Below are 26836 nucleotides of genomic sequence, written 5' to 3' on the forward strand. Positions count from 1 at the left end.
CAGGCTTTCAAAACCGAAGCCTTTTGTCCATGAACCAAGCTCAATTTATTTTATTTCCTCTCCAATACAATAAGACATTCTGCCCACTAACTGGCCTCAATGCAAAAAAAAAATCCCATTTAATCCGTGGCATGGACATGGACACAAAATCATTGGTTCCTATGGTTACACCCCCAATGATTCTTATATCAAGATTAACTACCTGGCTAATCTTGGTTACTTTTTTCCTGAGCCACAGATCATGCCTGAACAAGAAAGCTCTGTGCGTCACTAAATGCTCCGGAAATTTTTCACACTGACTATTATCTTGAAATAAACATCCCTCTAAGTTACTAGCTCTCGAGTTATATAAACTCGGCTGCAGTGAACTTTAGCTGAGGTTTGTCCATTAGATAACAATTCTCCTTTTGAGCCGAGAGTCTCATGCATTAAGGCGATTTAATTTGAGTTTGCACACGCTCACAAACAGGCATGTGGAATTTTCTGCGTCAGGGGATAGTACAGGCTGGTCTCACTGGGGCCAAATGCTCCCTCCGTTGTCCTGGGGCAGTCACAGGACAGTTACATCTCACGGGGACATCGCTGCCTCAGAGTCCGAAGGTCCTGTGTTCAAGTCCCACTTCAGCACAGAAATCAAGGCTAACACACCAGTGCAGTACTGGGACGGTGCTGCTCTGTCAGACTGAGATGTTAAACTCTCTTTTCTACCCTGTCAGGGGAGGCAAAAGATCCCATGACACGATTTTGATAAAGAATAGGGCAGTTATCCCCGGAACGGGAATTTCTGGCAGCGCTTGGCCCAAAAACCTGAAAATCCCACCCAAGGTCAATGGATCTTTGCATGGCTCCCCCCGCCCCTGCACCCGCTATGATTCCCGTGGCGGGTGGGACGGGAAAATTCTCTCTTGCTGTCCTGGTCAATAGCTATCTCTCAAGGAAATTCTGCAAAAGCGGATTATCTGGTCATTAACCCGCTGCAGAATCCTATAGAAGAAAGTGGAGTTGAGGCCACAATCAGATTGGCATGGCCTTATTGAATGGCAGAGCAGGCTCGAAGGGCTGAATGGTCTACTCCTGCTCTTCATTTCTATGCACCAGGAAGAAACTCATGCAAGACAAAGGGTGAACGTGCAAACTCCACACAGACAGTGACCCGAGGCCGGAATCAAACCCGGGTTCCTGGCGCTGTGAGGCAGCAGTGCTAACCACGGTGCCATCGTGCCATCCACATATATACACAAGTCTATTTCTTTTCAAACTAAGGTCCAGCCTGCCTTCTCAGGCGGATGTGAAAGGGAGTTATGTCCTGACCAATATTTATCCCTCAAACATCATCACAAAAAGTGATCATTGGCACACTGCTGTTTGTGGGAACTCACTGTGTGCTATTTGACTGCCGTTATAACATTGACTACACTTCAGAAAAAATGATTGCATTGCCTGGAAAGCATCCTGAAGCAATGGAATGCACTGCGTCAATACACGCTCAGTTTTTACTCCTTTTCTTCTGTCTGGTGATATTGTTCCATTGCAGCCTACAAATCCTCCTGAGTTTTCAGACCTTTGTGTGTCTGTAGTGTTCAATTGTTCTGTGTTTGATAATGCGAGGTGAGTAACTGATCTATACTCACTGTGCTTGATTGGTTGAGCCTGGGTGTTGACTAAGAGCAAAGTAAACTGACCCTACAGAAACTACTAGAAGCTGAGCTGCAAGCATGAGTGCAGACATTTTGTGATTGCAGAGATATTTTAAAACCCTTGGAAATAACCACGTTACGTACTGGTGTCATTTCTGCATAGCTCCGAGATATAAATTAAACAACAATGTCTGGGCAGGTCGGAGGATCATTCAATGACCAAGTTTCACCTTCTGCCTGGGTCGCTGCTGCGTGTGGAGATGGTGGGACTGAAACATTAATGATTGTCTCTGTGATCTGCTCGTCTTACTCCGAGTGACTGTTGAGAGATGCACCATAAAAATATGAGAAACAGGAGCAGGAGTGGACCATTTGGCCCCTTTAGCCCTACTTCACCATTCATGAAGACCATAGCTGATCGTTTACCTCCACCTTCCCACACTACCCTGATATCCTTTAATTTCCTTAATGTGCAACTCCACTTTCCCATCCCATCCCGGTTATTCCGAGGTATCGATCTCTGCCTTGAAGGTACACAGCAATCGAGCCTCCTACCACAGCGTGCTGTGAGAATTCCAAAAATTCACAATCCTCCGAGTGCTGAAAGTTCTCATCTCTGCCCTAAATGGTCACACCTTTATCCTAAGACTAGGAGATTGAGCCTGCGGCCAGTTTGATGTGATGGTAACATGGGTCTGTATGTGCCAGCCTAGTCACACAATGTAACAAGTCACACAATCTCTGTCCACACTGGGCCCCCCTCCTATGTGGGCCCTAGTTACACGGACAGAGAATGATACGTGAGAGTTTATACAGCAACATATCACAGTGTTGAAAGAGCTTTGTGCCATAAATGGCCCTTTTTGAAGGGGAGTTCCATGAATCTAAACAGTCCTCAGTCTAAGCCCAACACAATCACTACCCATGCCTGATACCCCCTAGGGTCACACACTACAACAGTACCTGATTAGCAGCAGAGATCCCTCATCAAGTGTTAACGGCCTTTCCTCTTTCGAAACTTTACCCAACCCAAGGCATTTTCTGTTTTTCTTTCACATTTTCAGCACATTTTCTGCCTGTTTTTGATATCCTGATAATACAAAGCCCAGATAGAACCAGTGTTCACAGAACACAATCATAGAATACCGAAGTACAGAAAGAGGCCGTTTAGCCCATCGAGTCTGCACCGACCACAATCCCATCCGGGCCCTATTCTCATAACCCCTCCTATTTACCCTGCTAATCCCCCTGACACTAGGGTCAATTTAGCATGGCCAATCAACCTAACCCGCACGTCTTTGGACTGTGGGAGGAAACCAGGGCACCCGGAGAAAACTGACGCAGGCACGGGGAGAACTTGCAGACTCCACACAGACAGTGATCCGAGGCCGGAATTGAATCCGGGTCCCTGGCACCGTGAGGAAGTAGCGCTTCCGAAAGATGTGCTGGTTAGGTGCATTGGCCATCTAAATTCTCCCTCGGTGTACCCGAACAAGCGCCAGAGCGCAGCAACGAGGGGATTTTCACAGTAACTTCATTGCAATGTTAATGTAAGCTGACTTGTGACTAATAAATAAACTTTTTTAAAAACTTTAAACCTTAAGGAGGCCTTTCAGCCCAATTGGTCTATGTTGGAGAGGTTTAGGCTCGGCAGCTGCAGGCTACAGGAAGCCAAAGAAAATTAGGGATGCAGTCTGTGGGTTTATCCAAGAAGGATTCAAATCTGGGATGATGGCAGGAGATTGAGAAGATTGAAGAGTGATGAAGGGTTGGGGTAGGGGTTTGGTGGGAGGTGAGATGGGAAGAGTACCTGTGAGCGGAGAAATGTAGGGTAGATGCTGAGAGGTTGTTTCCCCTTTATGGGAGAGTCTAGGAGCAGAGGGCACAATCTCAGAGTAAGGGGGTCGCCTGTTTAAGACAGAGATGAGGAGGAATTTCTTCTCTCAGAGGGGAGTGAATCTGTGGAATTCTTTCCCGCGGAGGGCTGTGAGGCTTAACATCATTAAGTATGTTCAGGGCTGAGACAGACATTTTTAATCAGTAAGGGAATCGAGGGTTGTGGGGAAAGTGGAGTTGAGGGTTATATCAGATCAGTCATGATATCATGGAATGACGGAGCAGACTCAATGGACCGAATGGCCTACTTCTGCTCCTATGTCTTATGGTAAATGTCTGGCAAAAGCCTCTGAGCATGAATTTCACTGATGAAGGTGTGGAGTTGCCGACGTTGGACTGGGGTAGGCACAATAAGTAGTCTCACAACACGAGGTCAAATAAACCTGTTGGACTTTAACCTGGTGTTGTGAGACTACTTACTGGTGAAGGTGTTATAGAAATAGAAGAAATAGAATCCCTGCAGTGTAGAAGGAGGCCATTTGGCCCATCGAGTCTACACCGACCACAATCCCATCCAGGCCCTATCCTCATAACCCCACTTATTTACCTTGTTAAACCCCTGACACTAAGGGGCAATTATCACGGCCAATCAACCTAACCTGCACATCTTTGGAGTGTGGGAGGAAACCAGAGCAACCGGAGGAAACCCACGCAGACATGGAGAGAATGTACAAACTCCACACAGACAGTGACCCAAGCCGGGAATTGAACCTGGGTCCCTGGCACTGTGAGGCAACAGTGCTAACCACTGTGCCACCGTGTACGGCTTAGAACAAACTAGTCGGTCTGATTTACTTTTCTCCCACTGCAGTTAGGCCCAGTTTGAGGTAGTGAGATCAAGGGTACATCAGGTGGTTCCATCGGAATGATCACAGCCTGTATCTCATTGACTCCAGAGTAATTACATCCCAGAGTGTTTTTGCAATGCCCATTGAAGCTGTGAGCCAAACAGCATTGGGTACAGAACAAGGCCATTGGACACTTATGGGAACATCACAATCTGCTGTGAATTTTACAGATGCATTTCTAATTAAATGTCATTTTCAATTCATTCTCAGGATCTGCACATCATTGGCAAGGTTGATGTGTAACTTGGAAGGGGAAACCTGCAGCTGCTAGTGTTCCCATGTGTCTGCTGCCCTTGTCCTTCTAGATGATAGAGGACATGGAATTGGAAGGTGCTATCGAAGTGGCCTTGTTGAGTTATAGAATCATAGAATCCCAACAGTGCAGAAGGAGGCCATTCGGCCCATCGAGTCTGCACCGACCACAATCCCTCCCAGGACTTACCCCCACAACCCCATGCATTTACCCTAGCTAGTCCTCCTGACCCTAAGGGGCAATTTAGCATGGACAATCCACCTAACCCGCACATCTTTGGACTGCGGGAGGAAACCGGAGCACCCGGAGGAAACCCACGCAGGCACGGGGAGAATGTGCAAACTCCACACAGACAGTGATCCAAGCCGTGATTTGAACCCGGGCCCCTGGCACTTTGAGGCAACAGTGCTAACCACTGTGCCACCGTGCCGCCCAGTGCCCCACCGAGTTGCTGCAGTGCATCTTGCAGATGGCACACGGCTGCCACAGTGCATCAGTGGTGAGGGACCAACTGTTTAAGTTGATGCATGAGGTGCCAATCAAGCAGGCTGCTGTGCCCTGGATTGTGTCGGGTTTATTTAAATTCTTTCACAGGATGTTGGCATCGCTGAGTTAAGCCAGCATTTGTTGCTCAATCCCTAATTTCCCTTGAGAAGGTGGTGGTGAGCCCTGTTCCTGAACTGCTGCAGCCCATGTGCAAGTTTTTTTACTTTTTGTATTCCGTCATCGTTTTCCTGGAATTAACTACATCGTCCAATGTGGTGTCAACTGCAAGCTTTGAGTTTGTTCCAGAGTCCACTTTGTTTGGGTCAACAGCGAATAACAGTGGCCTCAGTCGCCATTAATATTTACATTGGTGTTGATGTCCTGGGTCAACTTACCAAGGCTCCTTGAACAGCATCGACCAAACCTGTGATGTCCATCTGCTAGAAGGGCAAGGGCAGCAGACGCATGGGAACACCACAATCTGCAAGGTCCCCTCCAAGCCTCACACCATCCTGACTTGGAACCAAATCACCATTCCTGTTGCTGGGTCACAATCCTAGAACTCACTCCCTAACAGAACTGCACCTGGAGGAAACCCACGGAGACACGGGGAGAACGTGCAGACTCCGCACAGACAGTGACCCAAGCCGGGAATCAAACCCGAGTCCCTGGCGCTGTGAGGCAGCAGTGCTAAGTCCTGTGCCACCATGCCGCCCAATGGCTTCATGACAATTGGCTCCTTTAAGATACTCCTTAAATCCTACCCTTTTGACCAAGATCCTGATCACCTTTCCTAATATCTCTTTCTGTGACTCGGTGTCATGTAGCCTCTGATGATACTCTTGTGTCTAGTGCCTTGGCACGTTTTACTGCAAAGTGAAATGCCCATGTGGGCACCTTATTTACATCCACCCTGGTTGGTCCTGGCAAGTGTCAACTTTTCAAAACAAGCCAGGGGTCACATTGTTCCCAGTCAACAGGTTAAATGGGTGGGCAACAAGGTGGCACACAGAGTATAATGTGAGTAAGTTTGAGGTCAATCATCTAGAATCATGGAATCCCTACAGTGCAGAATGGCCCATCGAGTCTGCACCGACCACAATCCCACCCAGGTCCTATTCCCATAACCCCACATATTTACCCTGCTAATTCCGACACTAAGGGTCAATTTATCATGGCCAATGAACCTAACCCGCATATCTTTGGACTGTGAGAGGAAACCGGAGCACCCGAAGGAAACCCACGCAGACACGGGGAGAAACTCCACACAGACCTTGGCAGTAAGAATAAAAAAGCAGAATTTATTTTTGGAGAGGAAGTGTAAAACCTGTAAATGTTGATTTTCAGGACAGCCTTGAGTGTACTCGTCTATGAATACAGAAACATACAGGTACGGTGCACATTTAGTAAGGCAAATGGCATGTTGGCCTTAGTACAAGGGGATTGGCGTACAAGGATAAAGAAGTCTTGCTACAATTGTACAAGGCTTTGGTGAGACCACATCTAGAATATTGTGCACAGATTTTGTGGCCATATTTAAGGAAGGATATACTTGCATTGGAGGTGGTACAGCGATGGTTCACTGGATTGGTCCCTGAGAGGCTGAGTATATTGGGCTTACATTTTTTGGAGTTTAGAAGAATTATATGGCTAGTCTAGTTCTGGTCAATGGTAACCCCCAGGATATTGACAGGCATTGAGACAGAAGATCAACCATGATCACAGAATCCCTACAGTGCAGAAGGAGGCCATTCGGCCCATCGAGTTTGCACCGGACACATTCCCACCAAGGCCCTATTCCCGTAACCCCACATATTTACCCTGCTGATCCCCCAACACTAGGGTCAATTTAGCATGGCCAATCAACCTAACCCGTACATCTTTGGCCTGTGGGAGGAAACCGGAGCACCTGGAGGAAACCCACGCAGACACGGGGAGAATGTGCAAACTGCACACAGACAGTGACCCGAGGCCGGAATTGAACCCGGGTTCCTGGCGCTGTGAGGTAGCAGTGCTAACTTCTGTGCCGCCCAAATCATATTGAATGTGACACAGTAAGAAATCTCACAAACTGCTCCTTCATCAGGTGAGTGGCAAACCCATTCACCTGACGAAGGAGCAGCGCTCCAAAAGTTTGTGATTCCAAATAAACCTGTTGGATTTTAACCTGGTGTTGTGAGACTTCTTACTGCGCCCCACCCCAGTCCAACGCCGGCATCTCCACAGACTGAATGTGAAGCAGAGTTGGAGAATCCATCCTCTTATTTCTTATGGACACACTCCCCGCACTGACTCACAGTTTGATGGACCATCGACTGAGGCTGAGTAAAATGCTGAATTTTCAGCCTGGAATGATGTACGATCTGAGTCTGGGGAGGGGGTGGGGCAGGGTGTCGTTCAGAGTGGACAAAAAAAATGGGCAGACGATAAATTTAAAACCAACAGGAGAATATTGTGTTTAAGTTTTACAATACTGTAGTTACACTAATACAATGTAAAAACATGAAGGACATCTGGGACTGAGCTGACGGATACTTGAATTCCTTCAGGAATGCTCAGAATCTGGGATCAGTTAACGGAACATGCTGCATTATGTTAAAACGCAGCAACATGGACAAAACGGGAGGCGGATTCTCTGCAAATTCTTTGTCCTTTGTAATGTTTTCTTAGGGGCTGCTTTCTTCTCAACCTCTCCACAGTGCATTGCTCTCTCACATCCTGTCCCAACACACAGAGACAGACACATACACAGACAGACACACATACACAGACAGACACACATACACACACACATACACACACACACACACATACACAGACAGACACATACACAGACAGACACATACACAGACAGACACACATACACACATACAGATGCATGCACACAGACACACACACACACACACAGACACACACACAGATATACACACACACAGATTTACACACAGGGAGAGTAGTGAAAACAAACTCCAACTTTCCAATGATAACAACATTTATATTCCCTGTCTGGGAGCAGGAGCTTTTCCAGATGGGATAAATCACTGACAGTCCTGCAATCAGGGAGTTTGCTGAAAATTGTACCTCTTTTCCTCGCACTCTCTCCCTTCAACACGAGTCAGAAGGGCTTCATGTAAGAGTGTACAGCGCTGGTGGGATAACAGATAGCCTTTCAGGCTGGGGATAACGCTGGTGGGATAACGGATAGCCTTTCAGGCTTAGTATTTTCTTTGGCTGGAGCCTTTATTAAACACACTAAAACTTTTTTAAGGGAAGGGGGCTGGGGGAAATCAGTTTGGTTCGTACAGCCCTTAAGAGTTCAAACAGAAAGTACAGCAGTACCACCGACTGGATTGGGGTCATCCCTGAACAGCACGGATCAAACGCCAGAGCGGAAATAAAAACAGTAAATGTGGAAGTGCCTGGAGTTGGGAGACTTGGTTCAGTAAGGGTCAAACCTTACTCCTCCCCCAGAAGAAGGGGCTCATTTGAAATATTACCCCTTTCTTTTATTTTCCCTTGCACTTTATGACACAGACCAGCCTCACTCCAGCTGAGGCAGGAGATGAAATCTTTATCCAGCAAGTGTCGGTGGGTGGTAGGGACAGTGATGCTGTGATTTGCCTCAACACTGCAGACTGGAGAAGACTCCCAGTCCTGGCTTTGGTCCCAGTGACTTCAGCTGTGGGTGGTTGGGTGTGGTGTGTCAGCAGACTGGAGGATTGGATTAGGCTATGATGCACTTCATGTGCGAATAGCCGTCTGCCACTCCCTATAAGTTTTAAGTTTATTGTCACATGTAGGCTTACATTAACACTGCAATGAAGTTACTGTGAAAATCCCCTAGTCACCACACTCTGGCGCCTGCTCGGGTACACTAAGGGAGAATTTAGCACGGCCAATGCACCCTAACCAGCACGTCTTTTGGATCGTGGGAGGAAACCCACGCAGACATGGGGGGAACATGCAGACTTCGCACAGACAGTGACCCAAGCCGGGAATCAAACCCGGGTCCCTGGCGCTGTGAGGCAGGTGCTGGAGTAGGTATCAGAAAGTGAGTTCCACTCCTGCACCCCCACCCCATCCTCGGCACAGTGGTTAGCACTGCTGCTTCACAGCACCAGGGACAGGGGTTCGATTCCCGGCTTGGATCACTGTCTGCGTGGAGTCTGAACGTTCTCCCCGTGGGTTTCCTCCGGGTGCTCCGGTTTCCTCCCACAGTCCGAAAGACGTGCTGGTTAGGTGGATTGGCCGTGCTAAAATTCTCCCTCGGTGTACACAAACAGGCGCAGGAGTGTGGCAACTAGGGGATTTTCACAGTAACGTAATTGCAGTGTTAATGTAAGCAGACTTGTGACACTAATAAATAAAATTATTCTGTCAGATACTGAAAGAGCTTGCTGTGAATTTGCAGCACTTTCTGACACAAATCACATTATCCTCATTCCCTCCATGACGCAGGATGTCTGATCCCAGGGAGGAACTTTTTTTTAAAAAAGAATTCGATTCAGTTAAACCAAAACATCATGAGTTCAGCTCACTTCACTGAATGCACAGGGGTGTGGCCGTCAGACCCATGTTCTCAGAGCCTGTAAGACACGAGGGAAACTGCACTTGGAAACCAGGGAAAGCCAACAAACCCCACCCTCACTCTGGATCTCAGGAACTGTCTTAATTCCTCACGGGAGAAGCAAAACTCCACTCCCAGCGCAGACTGCGCTCTCATATTTTCAGGGATTTAGATGCGGCCCTCTGCTTCCCATTTCTCGCAAGCTTCACAGACCCACAGCAAGGCTCAGAAATTGTGTAAAAGTTAGAAAAACACGCGAGTGTATAACGTTCACCTCTTCCAGCGTGGGTGACAGTGCTCGGGGCGACAGCTCACAGGAGATCACACGGAAAACAAAAAAAAAAGAAACATCATGCCGCCCACTTCACAGAGAAGGGAGAACTGAGAGCAGGCCATTCAGCCCCTCGAACTTGTTCCACCCTCCAATGAGATCGAGGTTGATGCATAACCATTAAAGCAGGTTGGAAACTGAATCCTCAAATCAGATTAAAAAGTGACTCCCATTCCAAGGGTGGCACAGGGGCAAGCACTGCTGCCTCACAGCGACAGGGACCCGGGTTCGATTCCCGGCTTGGGTCACTGTCTGTGTGGAGTTTGCACGTTCTCCCCCGTGTCTGCGTGGGTTTCTCCGGTTGCTCTGGTTTCCTTCCACAAGTGTGGCGACTAGGAGATTTTCACAGTAACTTCATTGCAGTGTTAATGCAAGCCTACTTGTGACTAATAAATAAAACTTTCAAAAAACTTTCAATCCACTGTACTCCAAGCTGGAAAATAAGCTATTTTCCTCCTTAGATTCTTTGTTTCGGGCGGCACGGTGGCACAGTGGTTAGCACTGCTGCATCACAGCGCCAGGGACCTGGGTTCGATTCCGGCCTTGGGTCACTGTCTGTGTGGAGTTTGCACGTTCTCCCCGTGTCTGTGTGGGTTTCCTCCGGGTGCTCTGGTTTCCTCCCACACTCCAAAGATGAGCTGGTTAGGTGGATTGGCCATTCTAAATTTCCCCTTAGTGTCAGGGGGATGAGTTAGGGTGAATGCATGGGGTTATGGGGATAGGGCCTGGGTGGGATTGTGATTAGTGCAGACGCGATGGGCCGAACGGCCTCCTTCTGCACTGTAGGGATTCTATGATTCTATAAATCACCATCATAGTTCCCAATTTGGATTAGATCCTATTTTCCAATTCTAATTAGGTACCTCTGAAGTGCGAATAACTTCATTTCACAGTAATTTCATTGCAGTGTTCATGTAAGGCTTACTTGTGACATGAATAAATAAATAAATTTACTTAGTATCAGTCAAGTTAAAACATGCCCAGAGTGGCTTTACTGATCCCAACTAGCGTACAGATGCTTGGTAATATAATAATTTAAAATAGATGGTGAAAGATTTTCTTTTGTGTCACTAACGTGGGATACAATGTCGTCGGAGGTTGGTCAGCATTTTTTAAGGGATCTGCCACGGAGAAAGTGGAAGCTCGTTGGAATCCGAGGTAAGCAAGTGAGGAATTCTGACCCCCCCTGACTGTACTCCATGAGCCGCTGCCGGAATCCTGCAATCTCTCTTTTACAGCGTGGCTAGAGGAGTGGAAATGTTTGTTTGAGAACAGACGTGGACAGTAAGGAAGTCCGTTGTCTGTAATGCAGGGTGGGTGTTGTATTTAGCAGGCAAACGCTCGCGTTCCCAGGACGAGCTGTCAGAAACACACATTCGTAATTAATCAGATAAATCAACACAGCCACCTAGTTCTCAGCTGCACCCGCCCACCGCCGCCTGCTCACAGATAGGGTTCAAGGTCTTCCCCATGAGGTGTTTGGCAGATTCCCATCAATGGTGCTCAGTTACACTACAGTTACAAGGTCTCCCAGGTGACAGATTAGAGTCGGGAATGAAATATAAATAGTCCAGGCCTCTCACCAGACCACATCACAACAAACATATTTTCCACACTATCTATTTTGGGGCCACACAAGCACCATTAGGCAGTTCTCCTGTCCTTCCTTGGTGAAAGCTGAATTTCGCTCACTCTTTGCCAACCCCTCAGCATCGTCCCCGGTTTTGAAACTCTCGGCTTTTGGTCTGGATTGACAGCTGTCGAAGGCCCTGTGGAAAATGAGTTTGCACAGTAAGGAGTCTAACAACACCAGGTTAAAGTCCAACAGGTTTATTTGGTAGCAAACGCCACTAGCTTTCGGAGCGCTGCCCCTTTGTCAGATCTCCCAATCACCTGACGAAGGAGCAGCGTTCCAAAAGCGAGTGGCGTTTGCTACCAAATAAACCTGTTGGACTTTAACCTGGTGCTGTTAGACTCCTTACTGTGTTTACCCCAGTCCAACGCCGGCATCTCCACATCATGAAAATGAGTTTGGGCAGCCTCTGCTTTAGTTAATTTAATAGACTTTAATAAACGTAATAAGTTTATTTATTATTGTCACAACTTGGCTTACATTAACACTGCAATGAAGTTACTGTGAAAATCCCCTAGTCGCCACAGTCCGGCACCTGTTCGGGTACACCGAGGGAGAATTTAACACCAAACCAGCACGTCTTTCAGCCTGTGGGAGGAAACTGGAGCACCCGGAGGAAACCCAGACACGGGGGAGAGAACGTGCAGACTCCGCACAGACAGTGACCCAAGCTGGGAATCAAACCCGGGCCCCTGGCTGGGGAAATGGGGATGGTTTAAAGTGTATTTATTAGTGTCACGAGTAGGCTTACATTAACACTGCAATGAGGTTACTGTGAAAATCCCCTAGTCGCCACACTCCGGCACCTGTTCGGGTAACACTGAGGGAGAATTTAGCACGGCCAATGCACCCTAACCAGCATGTCTTTTGGACTGTGGGAGGTAAAAGTATAGAGCCATAGCGACCTGCCAAGCAACGGAGGGAGGAATGCACAGGGCCACGGGGAACTGACTAATGGAGAGGGCAATGCACAGGGCTGTCCGCAGTCAAGCTGCTTGCTCTGGTACAATGATTTTCCTGCTATGAAGCCAAGCCACAAATAAGTTTTGCATGAGCTGGTGTCAATATTGATGCCAACTGGACCAAAACTTAACAAATCCCAAGCCTCGTATAAATAAATCTGGTCAGCTTCCTTCTGCATTTATGTTAACCAAAATGCCCGATTTAATACCTCAAAAGGCAATCTCGTTAGGTGTTTTTTTTTTGTTTTGCAAGACTAAATATCCTGTAGTTCGGTGTAGCAAAGCATGGAACCGTCTTTTCACCGAAGGAAACCTGGTCAGACCCAGCCCAGACCGACACTCATCTCTGCTGGCTGCAAGAGAGTCCTCAGAGGAATGGCTTTGGGCAGCTTCGAAGACAAGTTTGCCCTAATTTGGTGCTATGTTGGCATCAGGCTACTGTTACCAGGCCGCACCCCATAAAGCGAGAGGTTTGTGACGGCTGTGACAACGGGAGTGCTAGAACAGAGAACAGGACAATGGGGCCGAGATATATTTGACAGGGAGTTATAAAGGAAGGTATTGTCAAGATGATGCAATGGAACGGGACATCTGTCAGACCTCGGTTTATCCAGCTTCCCCCTTTATCACTTCCTTCCCCATCTCGTTCAGTCCCTCGCTCTCTCGTATTTAACCTTTCTCTCCCTCTCTAATTCTTCCAGAATCATGGCACCATTCCATCTCTGTCTTTCCTCAGCAAACACGAAGAAAATAATCAAAATCAGCTCCAGATGAAAAGCAAGTCGAGGGGAGGAGAGGAAGGGGGGGTGGGGGGGTGTGGGTGGGAGGGGGTGGGAGCGGGCACCAAGTAATAATTAGAATAATGGCAAACATCTGCTGAGCCCAAAATAACAGCAGCCAGCTCCAGTCTTTGCTCTGGTCGCGCAGACAGTTTCAACTGGAGACTGAAAGCCCAGAGGAAATCACTGAGAAACATTAAAGCCTGAGATTGCTGTTAAAGAATCCCAATAAACATTTTGAAACAATTTTTAGTCTATTAAAAAAAAATTGGGAGTTTTTTTTTTCCACTGCTTTATATGAGTCTACTTCATTTGTTGATCTGAATAGGCGGGCGTTGTTAAAACAGGCTGTAGGGCTCAGTGTGACTCTTACACTGTGCGAGAATGTATCACCGATTTAACTCTGCTTTATTTATTGTCCCACCACAAATTGCCCGTCAACTGAGTGGCTTGCAAGGCCGTTTTTCAGAGGTCATTGGAATCGCACGCAGACCAGGGCAGGTGAGGACGGCAGATTCCCTTCCCCAAAGGGCATTAGTGAGGCAGATGGGTTTTTACAGACAATAGTTTCATCGTCTAATTCCAGTTTCTTTAATTCAACTCAAATTTCACCATCTGCTGCGGTGGGATTTGAGCCCGGGTCCCCGGAGCATTACGGGCGACACGGTGGCACAGTGGTTAGCACGGCTGCCTCACAGCACCAAGGACCTGGGTTTGATTCCAGTCTCGGGTGACTGTCTAGTGCGGAGTCTGCACGTTCTCCCTGTGTCGGCATGGGTTTCCTCCGGGTGCTCCAGTTTCCTCCCACAGTCCAAAGATGTGCAGGTTAGGTTGATTGGCCATGCTAAATTGCCCCTTAGTGGCAGGGAGGTTAGCGGGGTAAATAGGTAGGGTTATGGTGATAGGACCTGGGTGGGACTGTTGTCGGTGCAGGCTCGATGGGCCGAATAGCTTCCTTCTGCACTGTAGGGATTCTATGATTACCCTGATATTAGGATTACTAGTCCAGTGACAATACCACCATGCCACCACCATGTCATATGGGCATAAGGAATGGGAGCAGGAGGGGATCACACGGCCTCTCGAGGCTGCTCCACCATTCAATAAAATTATGGATGGTCTTATGCCAGAGCACCACTTTCCCGCCCACTCCCCAAATCCATTAATTCCCTGAGACACCAAAAATCAATCTATCCCACCATTAAACATATTCAAAAATGAAGCATCCACAACCCTCCAGGATAGAAGATTCCAAGGATTCACAACCATTTGAGTGAAGTAATTTCTCCTCATATAAATTCTAAATGATCGGCCCCCTCATCCTGAGGCCGTGCCCCCGTGTTCTAATTCTGACCAACTCAATCCACATTTTCAGATCCCTGACCACTGCCAATCTGCGGATTTAACCACCAAGGAGAGAGAGTCCAAATCCAGGCTCTTGACGTTACTTTTGCCAGCATTTATGCTGTCAATGCCTTCCGTGGGGAGATGGTGGCAGAGTGGTAATGTTACTGGACGAGTCATCCAGAGGCCCAGAGTTCAAATCCCATAGCAACTGGTGAAATTTAAATTAAATTAATAAATCTGGAATTGGAAGCTAGTCTCCGTAATGGCAACCATGAAACTAACATCAGTTGCTGCAAACACTAATGGCCTTCAGGGAAGGATTACTACTTGAATGGGTGTAAATTGAGAGAGGATACTCAACGATATCTTGGAGTCATCATGCATCAGTCGCTGAAAGTAAGCGCGCAGGTAAGCAGGCAGTAAAGAAGGCAGGTACAGTGAAGGTTTACCAGGCTGATTCCTGGGATGGCAGGTCTGTCATATGAGGAGAGACTAAGTCGGTTAGGATTATAGTCGTTGGGAGTTTAGAAGGGTGAGAGGGGATCTCTCTTATACAATTCTAACAGGGTTAGATTCAGAAAGAATGTTTCTGGTGGTGGAGGAATCCAGAACTAGGGGGTCATAATTTGAGGATAAGGGGTAAACCTTTTAGGACTGAGGTGAGGAGAAATTTCTTCACCCAGAGGGTGGTGAATGTGTGGAATTCACTACCACAGAAAGTAGTTGAGGCCAAAATGTTGTCTGATTTCAAGAAGAAATTAGATATAGCTCTTGGGGCTGAAGAGATCAAGGGATATGGGGGAAGGGGGGGATCAGGATATTGAATTCGATGATCAGCCATGATCAAGATGAATGGTGTAGCAGGCTCGAAGGGCCGAATGGCCCACTCCTGCTTCTAGTTTCTATGTTTAAATCTGCCATCGTTACCTGGTCTGGCTTATATGCAACTCCAGAACCAAAGGAATTATGGTTGACTCTTAACTGTCCCTCTGAACTGGCCGAGCAAGCCACTCAGTTCAAGGTCAATTAGAGATGGATAACAATACTGGCTTTACCAGCGACACTCATATTTCACAAAATGACATTGAATTCTGCATCAGGATCAAGTTTTTGCAACCCATCGCTGTCTGGGAGGGGGAGTGTTTAAGCTGAACAGATCTTATGACCAAACCCAAGTTCAAGCTGACTCACCAGTCTTTGGGAAAATTGGGTTAGACAGAGTGAACTGTCAATGATTCACTTGATCCAATTTAAAACAGGGATTATTCCATAGCCAGGCGAATGGGAAATTCACTGGTTTCAATCAGACATACCTCCACTCCAGTGAATGGACTGACTGGCAGGATGCTGGCTCTTGTCTTGATTGGCACACTGCAGCCAGCAGATGCTGTGATGCATTCAACAGCAGTGTTGGGGCGATGCTTCTGAAGTTGCATAGCAGGTCCAAATCAAGAGTCAACAATTCGATAAGATTATTTTAGTTCATAGAATCCCTACAGTGCAGAAAGAGGCCATTTGGCCTGTCGAGCCTGCACCGACCACAATCCCACCCAGACCCTATCCCTGTAACCCCACGTATTTACCCTGCCAATCCCCCTGACACTAAGGGGCAATTTAACATGGCCAATCAATCTAACCCGTACATCTTTGGACACTAAGGGGCAATTTAGCATGGCCAAACCCTCTAACCTGCACATCTTTGGACACTAAAGGGCAATTTAGCATGGCCAATCCACCTAGCCCACATATCTTTGGAGTGTGGGAGGAAACTGGAGCACCCGGAGGAAACCCACGCAGACACGGGGAGAATGTGCAAACTCCATACAGACAGTGACCCAAGGCAGGAACTGAACCCGGGTCCATGACACTGAGGGGCAGCAGTGCCAGCCACTGTGTCACAACGTTGCTCACTCAATATTCTATCTACAATCTCCCCTCCGGCAAATAAAGCTATTTCCATCAACAATCTCCCACGAAATGAAAGTTTGCAATCTAACATTTTGATTTGAATGGAACCGCAAGACTCAAACCAGGTACTCCTGCAGAAAAGACAACACTGCAGACGCTGTCTTCCACGCTTACTAAAATTAAAAGTCAAATTAATTGACAAGGAATGCAATTACAGAGAAGCAAAAGCATGCAGCGAGTGATCTGAACGCCAGCCATCGATTGGCTTGCGTTGCTCCAAAACAAAAGAGAGTTCAGCATCTTGGCAGTTCCATCAGAAGCTATTAATGGAATCACAAAATGAACAAAACATGGTGTGTGTTCGGTGGCAGTGGAGCGACTCCCAACACTGTAAAAAGGCAGGAAACGCGAGGAAGGAAAAACCTCGTAACACCCGACATCAGCCCAAAGCAGCATTCACACACCAGATCAAAGAAACTCTCTCCCATTAGACAGATCCAGTAATCAGGTTATTGATTGCCACTACAGTTGGGCTAGATCGGCTGTGAAGAGGCGATAGAGCATCATTTGTTTTTTGACTCTTGCCTGACATTTCAAATGTGCTCCGAAATATTCTATACAAGGGAAGCATATCAGGAACACAAAGGATTTTCTAATACAATTAGCTTGTGAATAAGTAGAACAAATGCTCTCAACAGCTGCGCTCCAGCCCACATCTGTACATTATAAAAAGGGTACATAAATACTTGGACTGAATTTATTAAATGTGTTTTTCCCCAACAAAGATACGAGAGGTGTAACTAGATGTAGCACTTGGGGCGAATGGGATCAAAGGTTATGGGGAGAAAGCAGGATTAGGCTATTGAGTTGGACGATCAACCATGATCGTGATGAATGGCAGTGCAGGCTCGAAGGGCTGGATGGCCTCCTCTTGCTCCTATCTTCTATGTTTCACACAGGTAACTGAAGTCATCTTTGTAAATGTTACTGCCCATCTAAAATCTTATGTGTAACGGATACAACACAGGAATGTCACAGTGTGAAACGCACCTCTCGTCACAACTTCCACCGCGAGTTGGCAGCCACGCTGATTAACGGATGGGAAGGCACGGCGGCACAGTGGTTAGCACTGCTGCCTCACAGCGCCATGTATCTGGGTTCGATTCTGGCCTCGGGTGAGTGTCTGTGTGGCGTTTGCACGTTCTCCCCATGTCTGCGTGGGTTTCCTCCGGGTGCTCCGGTTTCCTCCCACAGTCCAAAGGTGTGCGGATTTGGTGCATTGGTCATGCTAAATTGTCCCTTAGTGTCTGGGGGTTACACGGGATAGGGCCTGGGTGGGATTGTTGTCGGTGCAGGCTTGATGGGCCGAATGGTCTACCCCTGCACTGCAGGCAGGGATTCTATGATAACTGTACTACATTGGTCTCAGCCATGCCTTAGCTGGTGACTCTCTCACCTAGGACCTGGCAGCATTGTGAGGTTGAGTCCCACTCCAGAAATTTAAAAACATAATCTTGGCTGATACTGCCCTGGTTATCAGGACAATACCACCAAGCCTGACGCGGTACTGAGGGAGTGCAGCACTCTCAGAGGTGCTGTCTTTCAGCTGTTCATTGTGTGCGATTGGCTGCCTCATTCCCACAGTGGCTACACTTCAAAAGAAAATACTTGGCTGCAAAGCGCTTTGGAATGCCATGTCAGACGCTATAAAAAAATCTTTAGACCTTCCTTTCATGGGTAACCGGTATTCCGGAAATTCTGCAAATTGGAACTCCTGTGCTCAAACTGAGTAAAATTACCACTGCATAGTTCACATAGTTCACACTCAAGGGGGCTGTATGGAGGCAGAATGGTCACACAGAGGCACAACGGGTTACACTATTGGGGCGGCATGGTGGCACAGTGGTTAGCACTGCTGCCTCACAGCTCCAGGGGCCTGGGTTCGATTCACGGCTTGGGTCACTGTCTGTGTGGAGTTTGCACGTTCTCCCCATGTCTGTGTGGGTTTCCTCCAGGTGCTCAAGTTTCCTCCCACAGTCCAAAGATGTGCGGGTTGGGTTGATTGGCCATGCTAAAATTGCCCCTTAATGTCCCGGGATGTGTAAATTAGAAGGATTAGCGTGGTAAGTGTGTGGGTTTGCGGGAATAGGGCCTGGGTGGGATTGTCAGTGCAGATTCGATGGGCCGAATGGCCTCCTTCTGCACTGTAGGGTTTCTATGATTCTATATTTCTATGATTCTATGAAAGGTAGGCTGAATTAGCTTTCTCCAACAGCTGACATTTCAGTTTTTAACCATAACTGAACCAAGGGGAGGTTTGGTGGTAATGTCCAAATACCCCAAGGTAATGCTCTGGGGACCTGGGTTCGATTCCCACCATGACAGATGGTGGAAGTTGAATTCCATAAAAACTGGAAATAAAAGTCTACTGATGACCGTGAAGCCATGTTTGATTGCCGCAAAAACCCATCTGGTTCACTAATGTCCTTTAGGGAAGGAAATCTGCCGTCCTTACCCGGTCTGGCCTACATGCGACTCCAGAGCCACAGCAATGTGATTGAATCTCAAATGCCCTGTGAAATGGCCGAGCGAGACTCAGTTTAAAGACAGTCAGGAATGGACAATAAATGCTGGCCCAGCCAGCGAACGTCCACGTCCCATGAATGATTTTTTTAAAAATGCATTTCATCACTTAACAACTGGAGAAGGGGAAAAGCAGAATCCCCAACGCCAAGTTGTTTTAATCAGGCATTTAGCTGCACCTCTGACCCTTCCTGCCCTTTCACCTCAACAACTTGATCCTACACCAAATTCCTTTAAAGGATTCCTGGAATCATTAATATTAATACAACAAGTCATCCTGACCCATAATCAATCATTCAAATAGATTGTCACAACTCATAGCAGCCTTGAAACCAGAGTGGAAAACTCGACAACTCTGCACCTAGTTTCTAAAGTGAATTTGACAAAAGTTCCAAGTGCACTCTTATTCCTTTTTATCAAAGGTTCGAGAGCTCAAGAGTAAATCTTGAGACTGGGTGAGAAATTAGCTGAAGGTAGAAAGCAAAAGGCACAAGTTAGAGGTGTTACATAGGCTAGAGGGAGGAGGGGAATTCTGAATGGCATGTGTCAGTGATCAGAATTGAACCTCGTCCCTGTCTCGGATTTACATCGATGACCCTTCCCCCCTCCTTGGGTTTAACTGCAGTGGGGGAATTAAGCCCCTCCAGCCCAGACCTGACTCCCGTCACCATCCAACATTGCTGCCATCGGTGCATGTAGCATACACAAAACTGTCGGACAAAGATTCCAAAATGGATAAACCAAAGGAGATGCAAAATAGCAGAAGGTACTGGTCAAAATCATAGAATCATTAAATCTCTACAGTGCAGAAGGAGGCCACTCAGCCCATCAACGCTGCACCGACAATCCCACCCAGGCCTTATCCTTGTAACCCCACGTATTTACCTAGCTAATCCCCCTGACATGAAGGGGAAATTTGGCATGGTCAATCCACCTAACCTGCACATCTTTGGCATGTTGGTGGAAACCGGAGCACCCGGAGGAAACCCACGCAGGCACAGGGATAAGGGGCAAATTCCAAACAGTGACCCAGGGCCGGAAATGTACCCGGGTCCCTGACGTTGTGAGGCTGCAGTGCTAACCACTGTGCTGGCCCTATTGGCAAAATCTACTTGATTTAATTTGAAGTGGGACCAGACAACGGCTGTTGAAATACCTGAACAGGTACGAACAGTGCTAAAGTAGGGAAGGGAAAGTGACCTGGAGTAACTGGGTGCTCAACATATCTAACTAATTTGGTGAGGATGGGCAGAAATTGGGGAAATGGAGATGGTTTAATGTGTATTTATTAGTGTCACAAATAGGCTTACATTAACACTGCAATGAGGTTATGGTGAAAATCCCCTAGTCACCACACTGGTGAGGATGGGGGAAATTGGGGAATGGTGAGGATGGGGGGTTGGGATTGGTGAGGATGGAGGGTTGGGAATGGTGAGGATGGGGGAATTGGGGATGGGGAAATGGAATTGAGGATAGTGAGGATGGGGAAATGGGGAATTGGGGATGGGGGGTTGGGGATGGTGAGGATGGGGAGTTGAGGATGGTGAGGATGGGGGTAATTGGGGAAATAGGGGATAGTGAAAATGGGAGGGTTAATGCTGGCAATTGCGGAAATCAGACAACACAATAAGCAAACAAGGGGAGCTAAAAAGAGAATAGGGTTAGAAAAGAAGTGGGGTGAGGAAAGGGAGAATGGGAGTTAGAAAGGGGAGAAATGATTAAACGAAGGAGGAACTGTTATGTGAAAAAAGGGGGAGACATTTTCAACTGAAGGTGGCATTTCAGATCCGCTGGTTCGAGCTCGATGAATTTAACTAAATTACAGCCGAGCTCATACAAATCAAAACTCGTCTACGGGGCGAGATGGGGAGGGGAATGATTAAGCTGAGGAGCAGAAGGGAATAACTGGGGTGGGTGAAGAGGGATGATGGGGCGATACGCAAAGTATTGGCAATAGTGCAGTAAGCAGGAACACATCTCAACTGGAATTGATATAGGAATCCTGAAGTCAGGGAGGCGAAGCAATACATGGAAAGTTTTGTTTAAGAAAATAAGTTTTAGTGCACTCAAAGGAAGATGCTGTCAGACCAATGGGAGCACTCAACTCAGAACTCTCACAATATAGAAATAAGGCAGGAGGGCATGGTTCAACTAACATCTCAGTGTAAGGTATTTCATTATATCACCGCATTTCACCAAATAACCTCATTTCAGAGATACCACTAAATTAATGAATGGGGCTAAGTTTTCCAACAACATGGAATAATCTGGAAAAGTGCTCCCTCTCTCTCAGGAAGGATCTAATTAAATGTCCGCCCAGTTCCTCAATCAGTGACTGCTTTTTCCTTTTCATCATTTTGTGTCCGGCTCTTCTGACTGACCCCTCAGCTCCCAATAACTTCCGAGAATTCTGCCGGAGATTCCGATCACATTCCCGGGCTGACAGGTCAGGGTGAAGGATGTTATTTACATCAGCACGCTGCCAATCACTTTCACTTGTTCAAAGGTTTGGGAGGAAACTATTTCTCTGCATCCATGGGAGCCCAAACTCTCTCCCCAATCACCCCACCCCTGCCTCAAACTCTCCCCCCAATCACCCTACCCCTGCCTCAAACTCTCCCCCAAGGACCCTATCCCTGCCCCAAACTCTCCCCCCAGGGACGCTTCCCCTGCACCAAACTCTCCCCCACTCACCCCCCAAACTCCCCTCACTCACCCACCCCCTCTCCAAACTCTCCCCACTTACCCACCCCCCTCTCCAAACTCTCCCCACTCACCCACCCCCCTCTCCAAACTCTCCCCACTCACCCACCCCCCTCTCCAAACTCTCCCCACTCCCCTCTCCAAACTCTCCCCACTCACCCACCCCCCTCTCCAAACTCTCCCCACTCACCCACCCCCCTCTCCAAACTCTCCCCACTCACCCACCCCCCTCTCCAAACTCTCCCCACTCACCCACCCCCCTCTCCAAACTCTCCCCACTCACCCACCCCCCTCTCCAAACTCTCCCCACTCACCCACCCCCCCTCTCCAAACTCTCCCCACTCACCCACCCCCCCTCTCCAAACTCTCCCCACTCACCACCCCCTCTCCAAACTCTCCCCATTCACCCACCCCCCCTCTCCAAACTCTCCCCACTCACCCACCCCCCCTCTCCAAACTCTCCCCACTCACCCACCCCCCTCTCCAAACTCTCCCCACTCACCCACCCCCCTCTCCAAACTCTCCCCACTCACCCACCCCCCTCTCCAAACTCTCCCCACTCACCCACCCCCCCTCTCCAAACTCTCCCCACTCACCACCCCCTCTCCAAACTCTCCCCATTCACCCACCCCCCCTCTCCAAACTCTCCCCATTCACCCACCCCCCCTCTCCAAACTCTCCCCATTCACCCACCCCCCCTCTCCAAACTCTCCCCATTCACCCACCCCCCCTCTCCAAACTCTCCCCATTCACCCACCCCCCTCTCCAAACTCTCCCCATTCACCCACCCCCCTCTCCAAACTCTCCCCATTCACCCACCCCCCCTCTCCAAACTCTCCCCATTCACCCACCCCCCCTCTCCAAACTCTCCCCATTCACCCACCCCCCTCTCCAAACTCTCCCCATTCACCCACCCCCCCTCTCCAAACTCTCCCCATTCACCCACCCCCCCTCTCCAAACTCTCCCCATTCACCCACCCCCCCTCTCCAAACTCTCCCCATTCACCCACCCCCCCTCTCCAAACTCTCCCCACCCACCCCCTCTCCAAACTCTCCCCACCCACCCCCTCTCCAAACTCTCCCCACCCACCCCCTCTCCAAACTCTCCCCACCCACCCCCTCTCCAAACTCTCCCCCCAGCCACCCCATCCGCGCCTCAAATTCTCCCCCCAGTTACCCTATCCCCGCCTCAAACTCTCCCCCCCCCTCAGCCACCCACCCCCTTCCCAAACTCCCAGAAAAGTAACAGTCCACAAGGGACAATTCCCTCTCGGTTAAATTCCCGAGCTGGCCAATTGAAACAAAAGCCACCCGTTTAATACGGGAGAGAAGGGTTCGTATTGAGAAAGATTTCTCTCTCTCTCTTTAGATGATGACATTCTGTAACTTTCCCATCACTTTCATCAAAATCAGAACTGCGCTGCAGAACCAAACAGCAACTCTGAGTGTGGCAAAAAAATGCAAAGATCAGGATCAATGTATTTCTAAATGAACGGTACTTAGAAAACAAAATCTGCTGTGACTTACATTGAGTGTGGACTCCCAGGGATTCGCAGCCAAATTCTCCTCCAGCTTCAAGTCAGCAGCAGAAAACCTTCACGAATCCTGGCTTCCAGCGGCAGGGCGATTGTATAAGGGACTCTCTCCAAATCGCCACATCTGACACGAACGTACGACGTGATCTAGTGGAGCAATGGGATAACTCTCATAGGCAATCCTCATCTAATGCTAAGTTAACTGAACTGCCGGGAGCCCCTGCCGAGGAAAACACGTACAGTTTCACACGTACAATGTTCTCGCAGAAGGAGGCCATTTGGCCCATCGTGTGCATGCCAGCTTTTGGAGTGATCCAAGCAAAAAGCAAAAAGTAAAGTTTGTTTGTTTATTAGTCACAAGGTTTACAGTAACGCTGCAATGAAGTTACTGTGAAAATCCCCTAGTCGCCACACTCCGTCGCCTGTTCGGGTCACTGTATCTAACCAGCTCTTCTTTCAGACTGTGGGAGGAAACCGGAGCACCTGGAGGAAACCCACGTAGACATGGGGAAAATGTGCAGACTCCGCACAGACAGAGATCCAAGCAGGGAATCGAACTCGGGTCCCTGGCGCTGTGAGGCAGCAGTGCTAACCAGTGTGCCACCAGAATACTATGCAGAAGTTGGAATCTGAAACAAAAACAGAAAATGCTGGAAAATCTCAGCAGGTCTGACAGTATCTGTGGAGAGAGAATAGAGCTGATGTTTCCAGTCTGGATGACCCTTTGTCAGAACTGTGACACCCTGACGAAGGGTCATCCAGACTCTAAACGCTGACACTATTCTCTCTCCACAGATACTGTCAGACCTGCTGAGATTTTCCAGCATTTTCTGTTTTAGTTTGGAGTGATCCAATTAGATTACTGCCCTGCTCTTTCCATGTACCCGCTACGTTTCGTCTCCTGTATATGTCCCTATCCAATTCCAAATGATTTATAATTGTTGAACATTTATATTTTAGCATTTCAGCTTTCGTCTCATAGAAAATTGGAGCAGGAGAAGGCTATTCAGCCCTTCGAGCCCACCATTCATTATGATCATCGAAGTCCAAAAGATGTGCTGGTTAGGGTGTATTGGCCATGCTAAATACTCGCTCAGTGTACCCGAATAGGGGCCGGAGTGTGGCGACTCGGGGATTTTCACAGTAACTTCATTGCAGTGTGAATGTAAGTCTATTTGTGACACTAATAAATAAACAAAACAAAACAAAACCAATTCAATATCCTTTGATCCCCTTCGCCTCAAGTGCTATATCTAATTGCTTCTTGAAGATATTCAATGTTTTAGCCTCAACTACTTTCTGTGCTAGCAAATTCCACAGGCTGACCACTCTCTGGGTGAAGAGATTTCTCCTCATCTCTGTCCTAAACGGTCTACCCTGTATCTTGAGACTGTGACCCCCCCCCCCCGCCCTGTTCTGGACTCCCCCACCATAGGAAAATGTCCTTCTTGCATCTACCCTGTCTCGTGCTGTTAGAATTTTATTGGTTTCTATGAGATCCCCCTCATTCTTCTGAACTCCAGGAAATCCAATCCTAACCGATTCAATCTTTCTCTGTTAGTCTCCTTTATTCTCGCCACTCACTGCATAATTAAAAAGTTCCTCAGTCCTCAGGATCATTTGCCCACCTCTGCACATGAAGCCTCTGCCACTTGAATTAATGCCAAGAAGTTGCTGAGTATGGTAACTCCATACTGGTAACTGCATGGTGGTATCTCCATGGTGGTCACCCCATGGTGGGAACCCCTATGGTGCGGCTTTCCCAATCCACTGGTTGGAGTCTCCACCCATTGGCCCTTAGTGCTTGGATCGGCTTTTAATATAAAGCTCACCTTGGCTTTGGAGAAAGGAACTTGGCTTCATCAGAAACCTCAACCAGAGCTCCTTCAGGGAGGTGTAAATGTGCAAGGAATTTGGGAAGTGGCACAATGGACTGTGTTGTGCAATCACTTATTATTCATTCATGGGACGAGGGTGTTGCTGGCGAGGTCAGAGTTTATTGCTTATTCTTAATTGCCCTTTAGAATCTTTATACCATCTGAGCTCAGCTGAAGATTAGTCACTTTGGCGAGATGGAGGGTAGCCGAGGATGGCTCAGTGCTTGGGCAACTGTACCTGGACAGGGTGGGAGAGCATATAGGTGGTGGTTGTTCTTTGAGAAGGGGTGGTGAAAGATGGCTGGCACCTGAAGGAAGTTCTGGGGAGGGGATGGGGGAGGGTGAAAATGCATCAGCACTGATCACTGGTATCAGTGTTACTGTGCATTACTCTGAGACTATGCTGGAGCAATGCACAACAATCTTGCATCATGAGTTAAGCCTCTGTGGCATGGATGAGCCAGAACTTCCTTCAGCTTAACATAAGCACAACCCTAATCATCCTCTTAAGAAACGTCCTTGTGGTTCCACAGAGCATTGGTTTGGGAAATCGCTAAGTTAAAGTTGACTGGGAAATGGGGAAACTGACTGGGAGTTACAATGAAGGGAATTGATGAGGAATAACTCTAGTGGATGGAATAGGAATGGGGAGTGGGAGACAAGATGTGGGGGTGGTGGGAGAGCTTTAAATGCTAACAAAACCAGATAAACATGATTCTGAAAGATTCCCCCCCACCAAGCTGACTGGTTATGCAGTAGGAAAGCCACCTTAATCTACACACAACTAGATTCAGCATGAGAGTTTGAAAGTACAATAAGAGATATGGGCCTGCTGGTGAGAACATTGGTCTCACACTAAGGACTACTTGTGTGGCAAACAGCATACTATCCAGGCTTGGGCTGACAAGTGGCAAGTAACATTTGCACCACACAAGGCAATGATCATCTCCAACAAGAGAGATCTAACCATCATCCCTTGACATTCAAGAGCATTACCATCGCTGAATCCCCCACTTTCAATATCCTGGGGTTACCTTGACTGGACTAGCTACATAAATACTACAACAGGTCAGAGGCTAGGAATCTTGCAGTGAGTAACTCACCTTCTGTCTCCCCAAAGCCTGTCTACCATCTACAAGGCACAAGTCAGGAGTGTGATGGAATACTCCCCACTTGCCTGGACGGGTGCAGCTCCATCAACACTCAAGAAGCTTGACACCATCCAGGATAAAGGAGCCCACTTGACTGGCACCACATCCATAAACATCCACTCCTTCCACCACTGACACTCAGTAGCAGAAGTGTGTACTATCTACAAGATGCACTACAGGAACTCACCAATGCTCTTTAGATAGTACCTCTCAAACCAACGGCTATTACCATTTACAAGGGCATGGGCAACATGTACATGGGAACACCACCTCTATAAGTTCCCCTCCAAGTCACTTACCATTCTGACTTAGATATTGCTGCTCTTTCATTGTCGCTGGG

General features: G+C 47.9%; 1 protein-coding gene across 1 annotated transcript in view; it reads right to left on the minus strand.

The window, feature by feature from the left end:
- Nucleotides 1-23563, minus strand: part of kank2 (KN motif and ankyrin repeat domains 2) — a 154772-nt gene extending 131209 nt beyond the window's left edge. Inside the window, exon 1 of the mRNA XM_078234907.1 lies at nucleotides 23461-23563. The gene's annotated coding sequence lies outside the window, so the exon portion shown is untranslated. The remainder of the gene's footprint in view (nucleotides 1-23460) is intronic.
- Nucleotides 23564-26836: the final 3273 nt, after the last annotated feature.

Source organism: Mustelus asterias, chromosome 19 (assembly GCF_964213995.1).
Source record: "Mustelus asterias chromosome 19, sMusAst1.hap1.1, whole genome shotgun sequence".
NCBI lineage: Eukaryota > Metazoa > Chordata > Chondrichthyes > Carcharhiniformes > Triakidae > Mustelus > Mustelus asterias.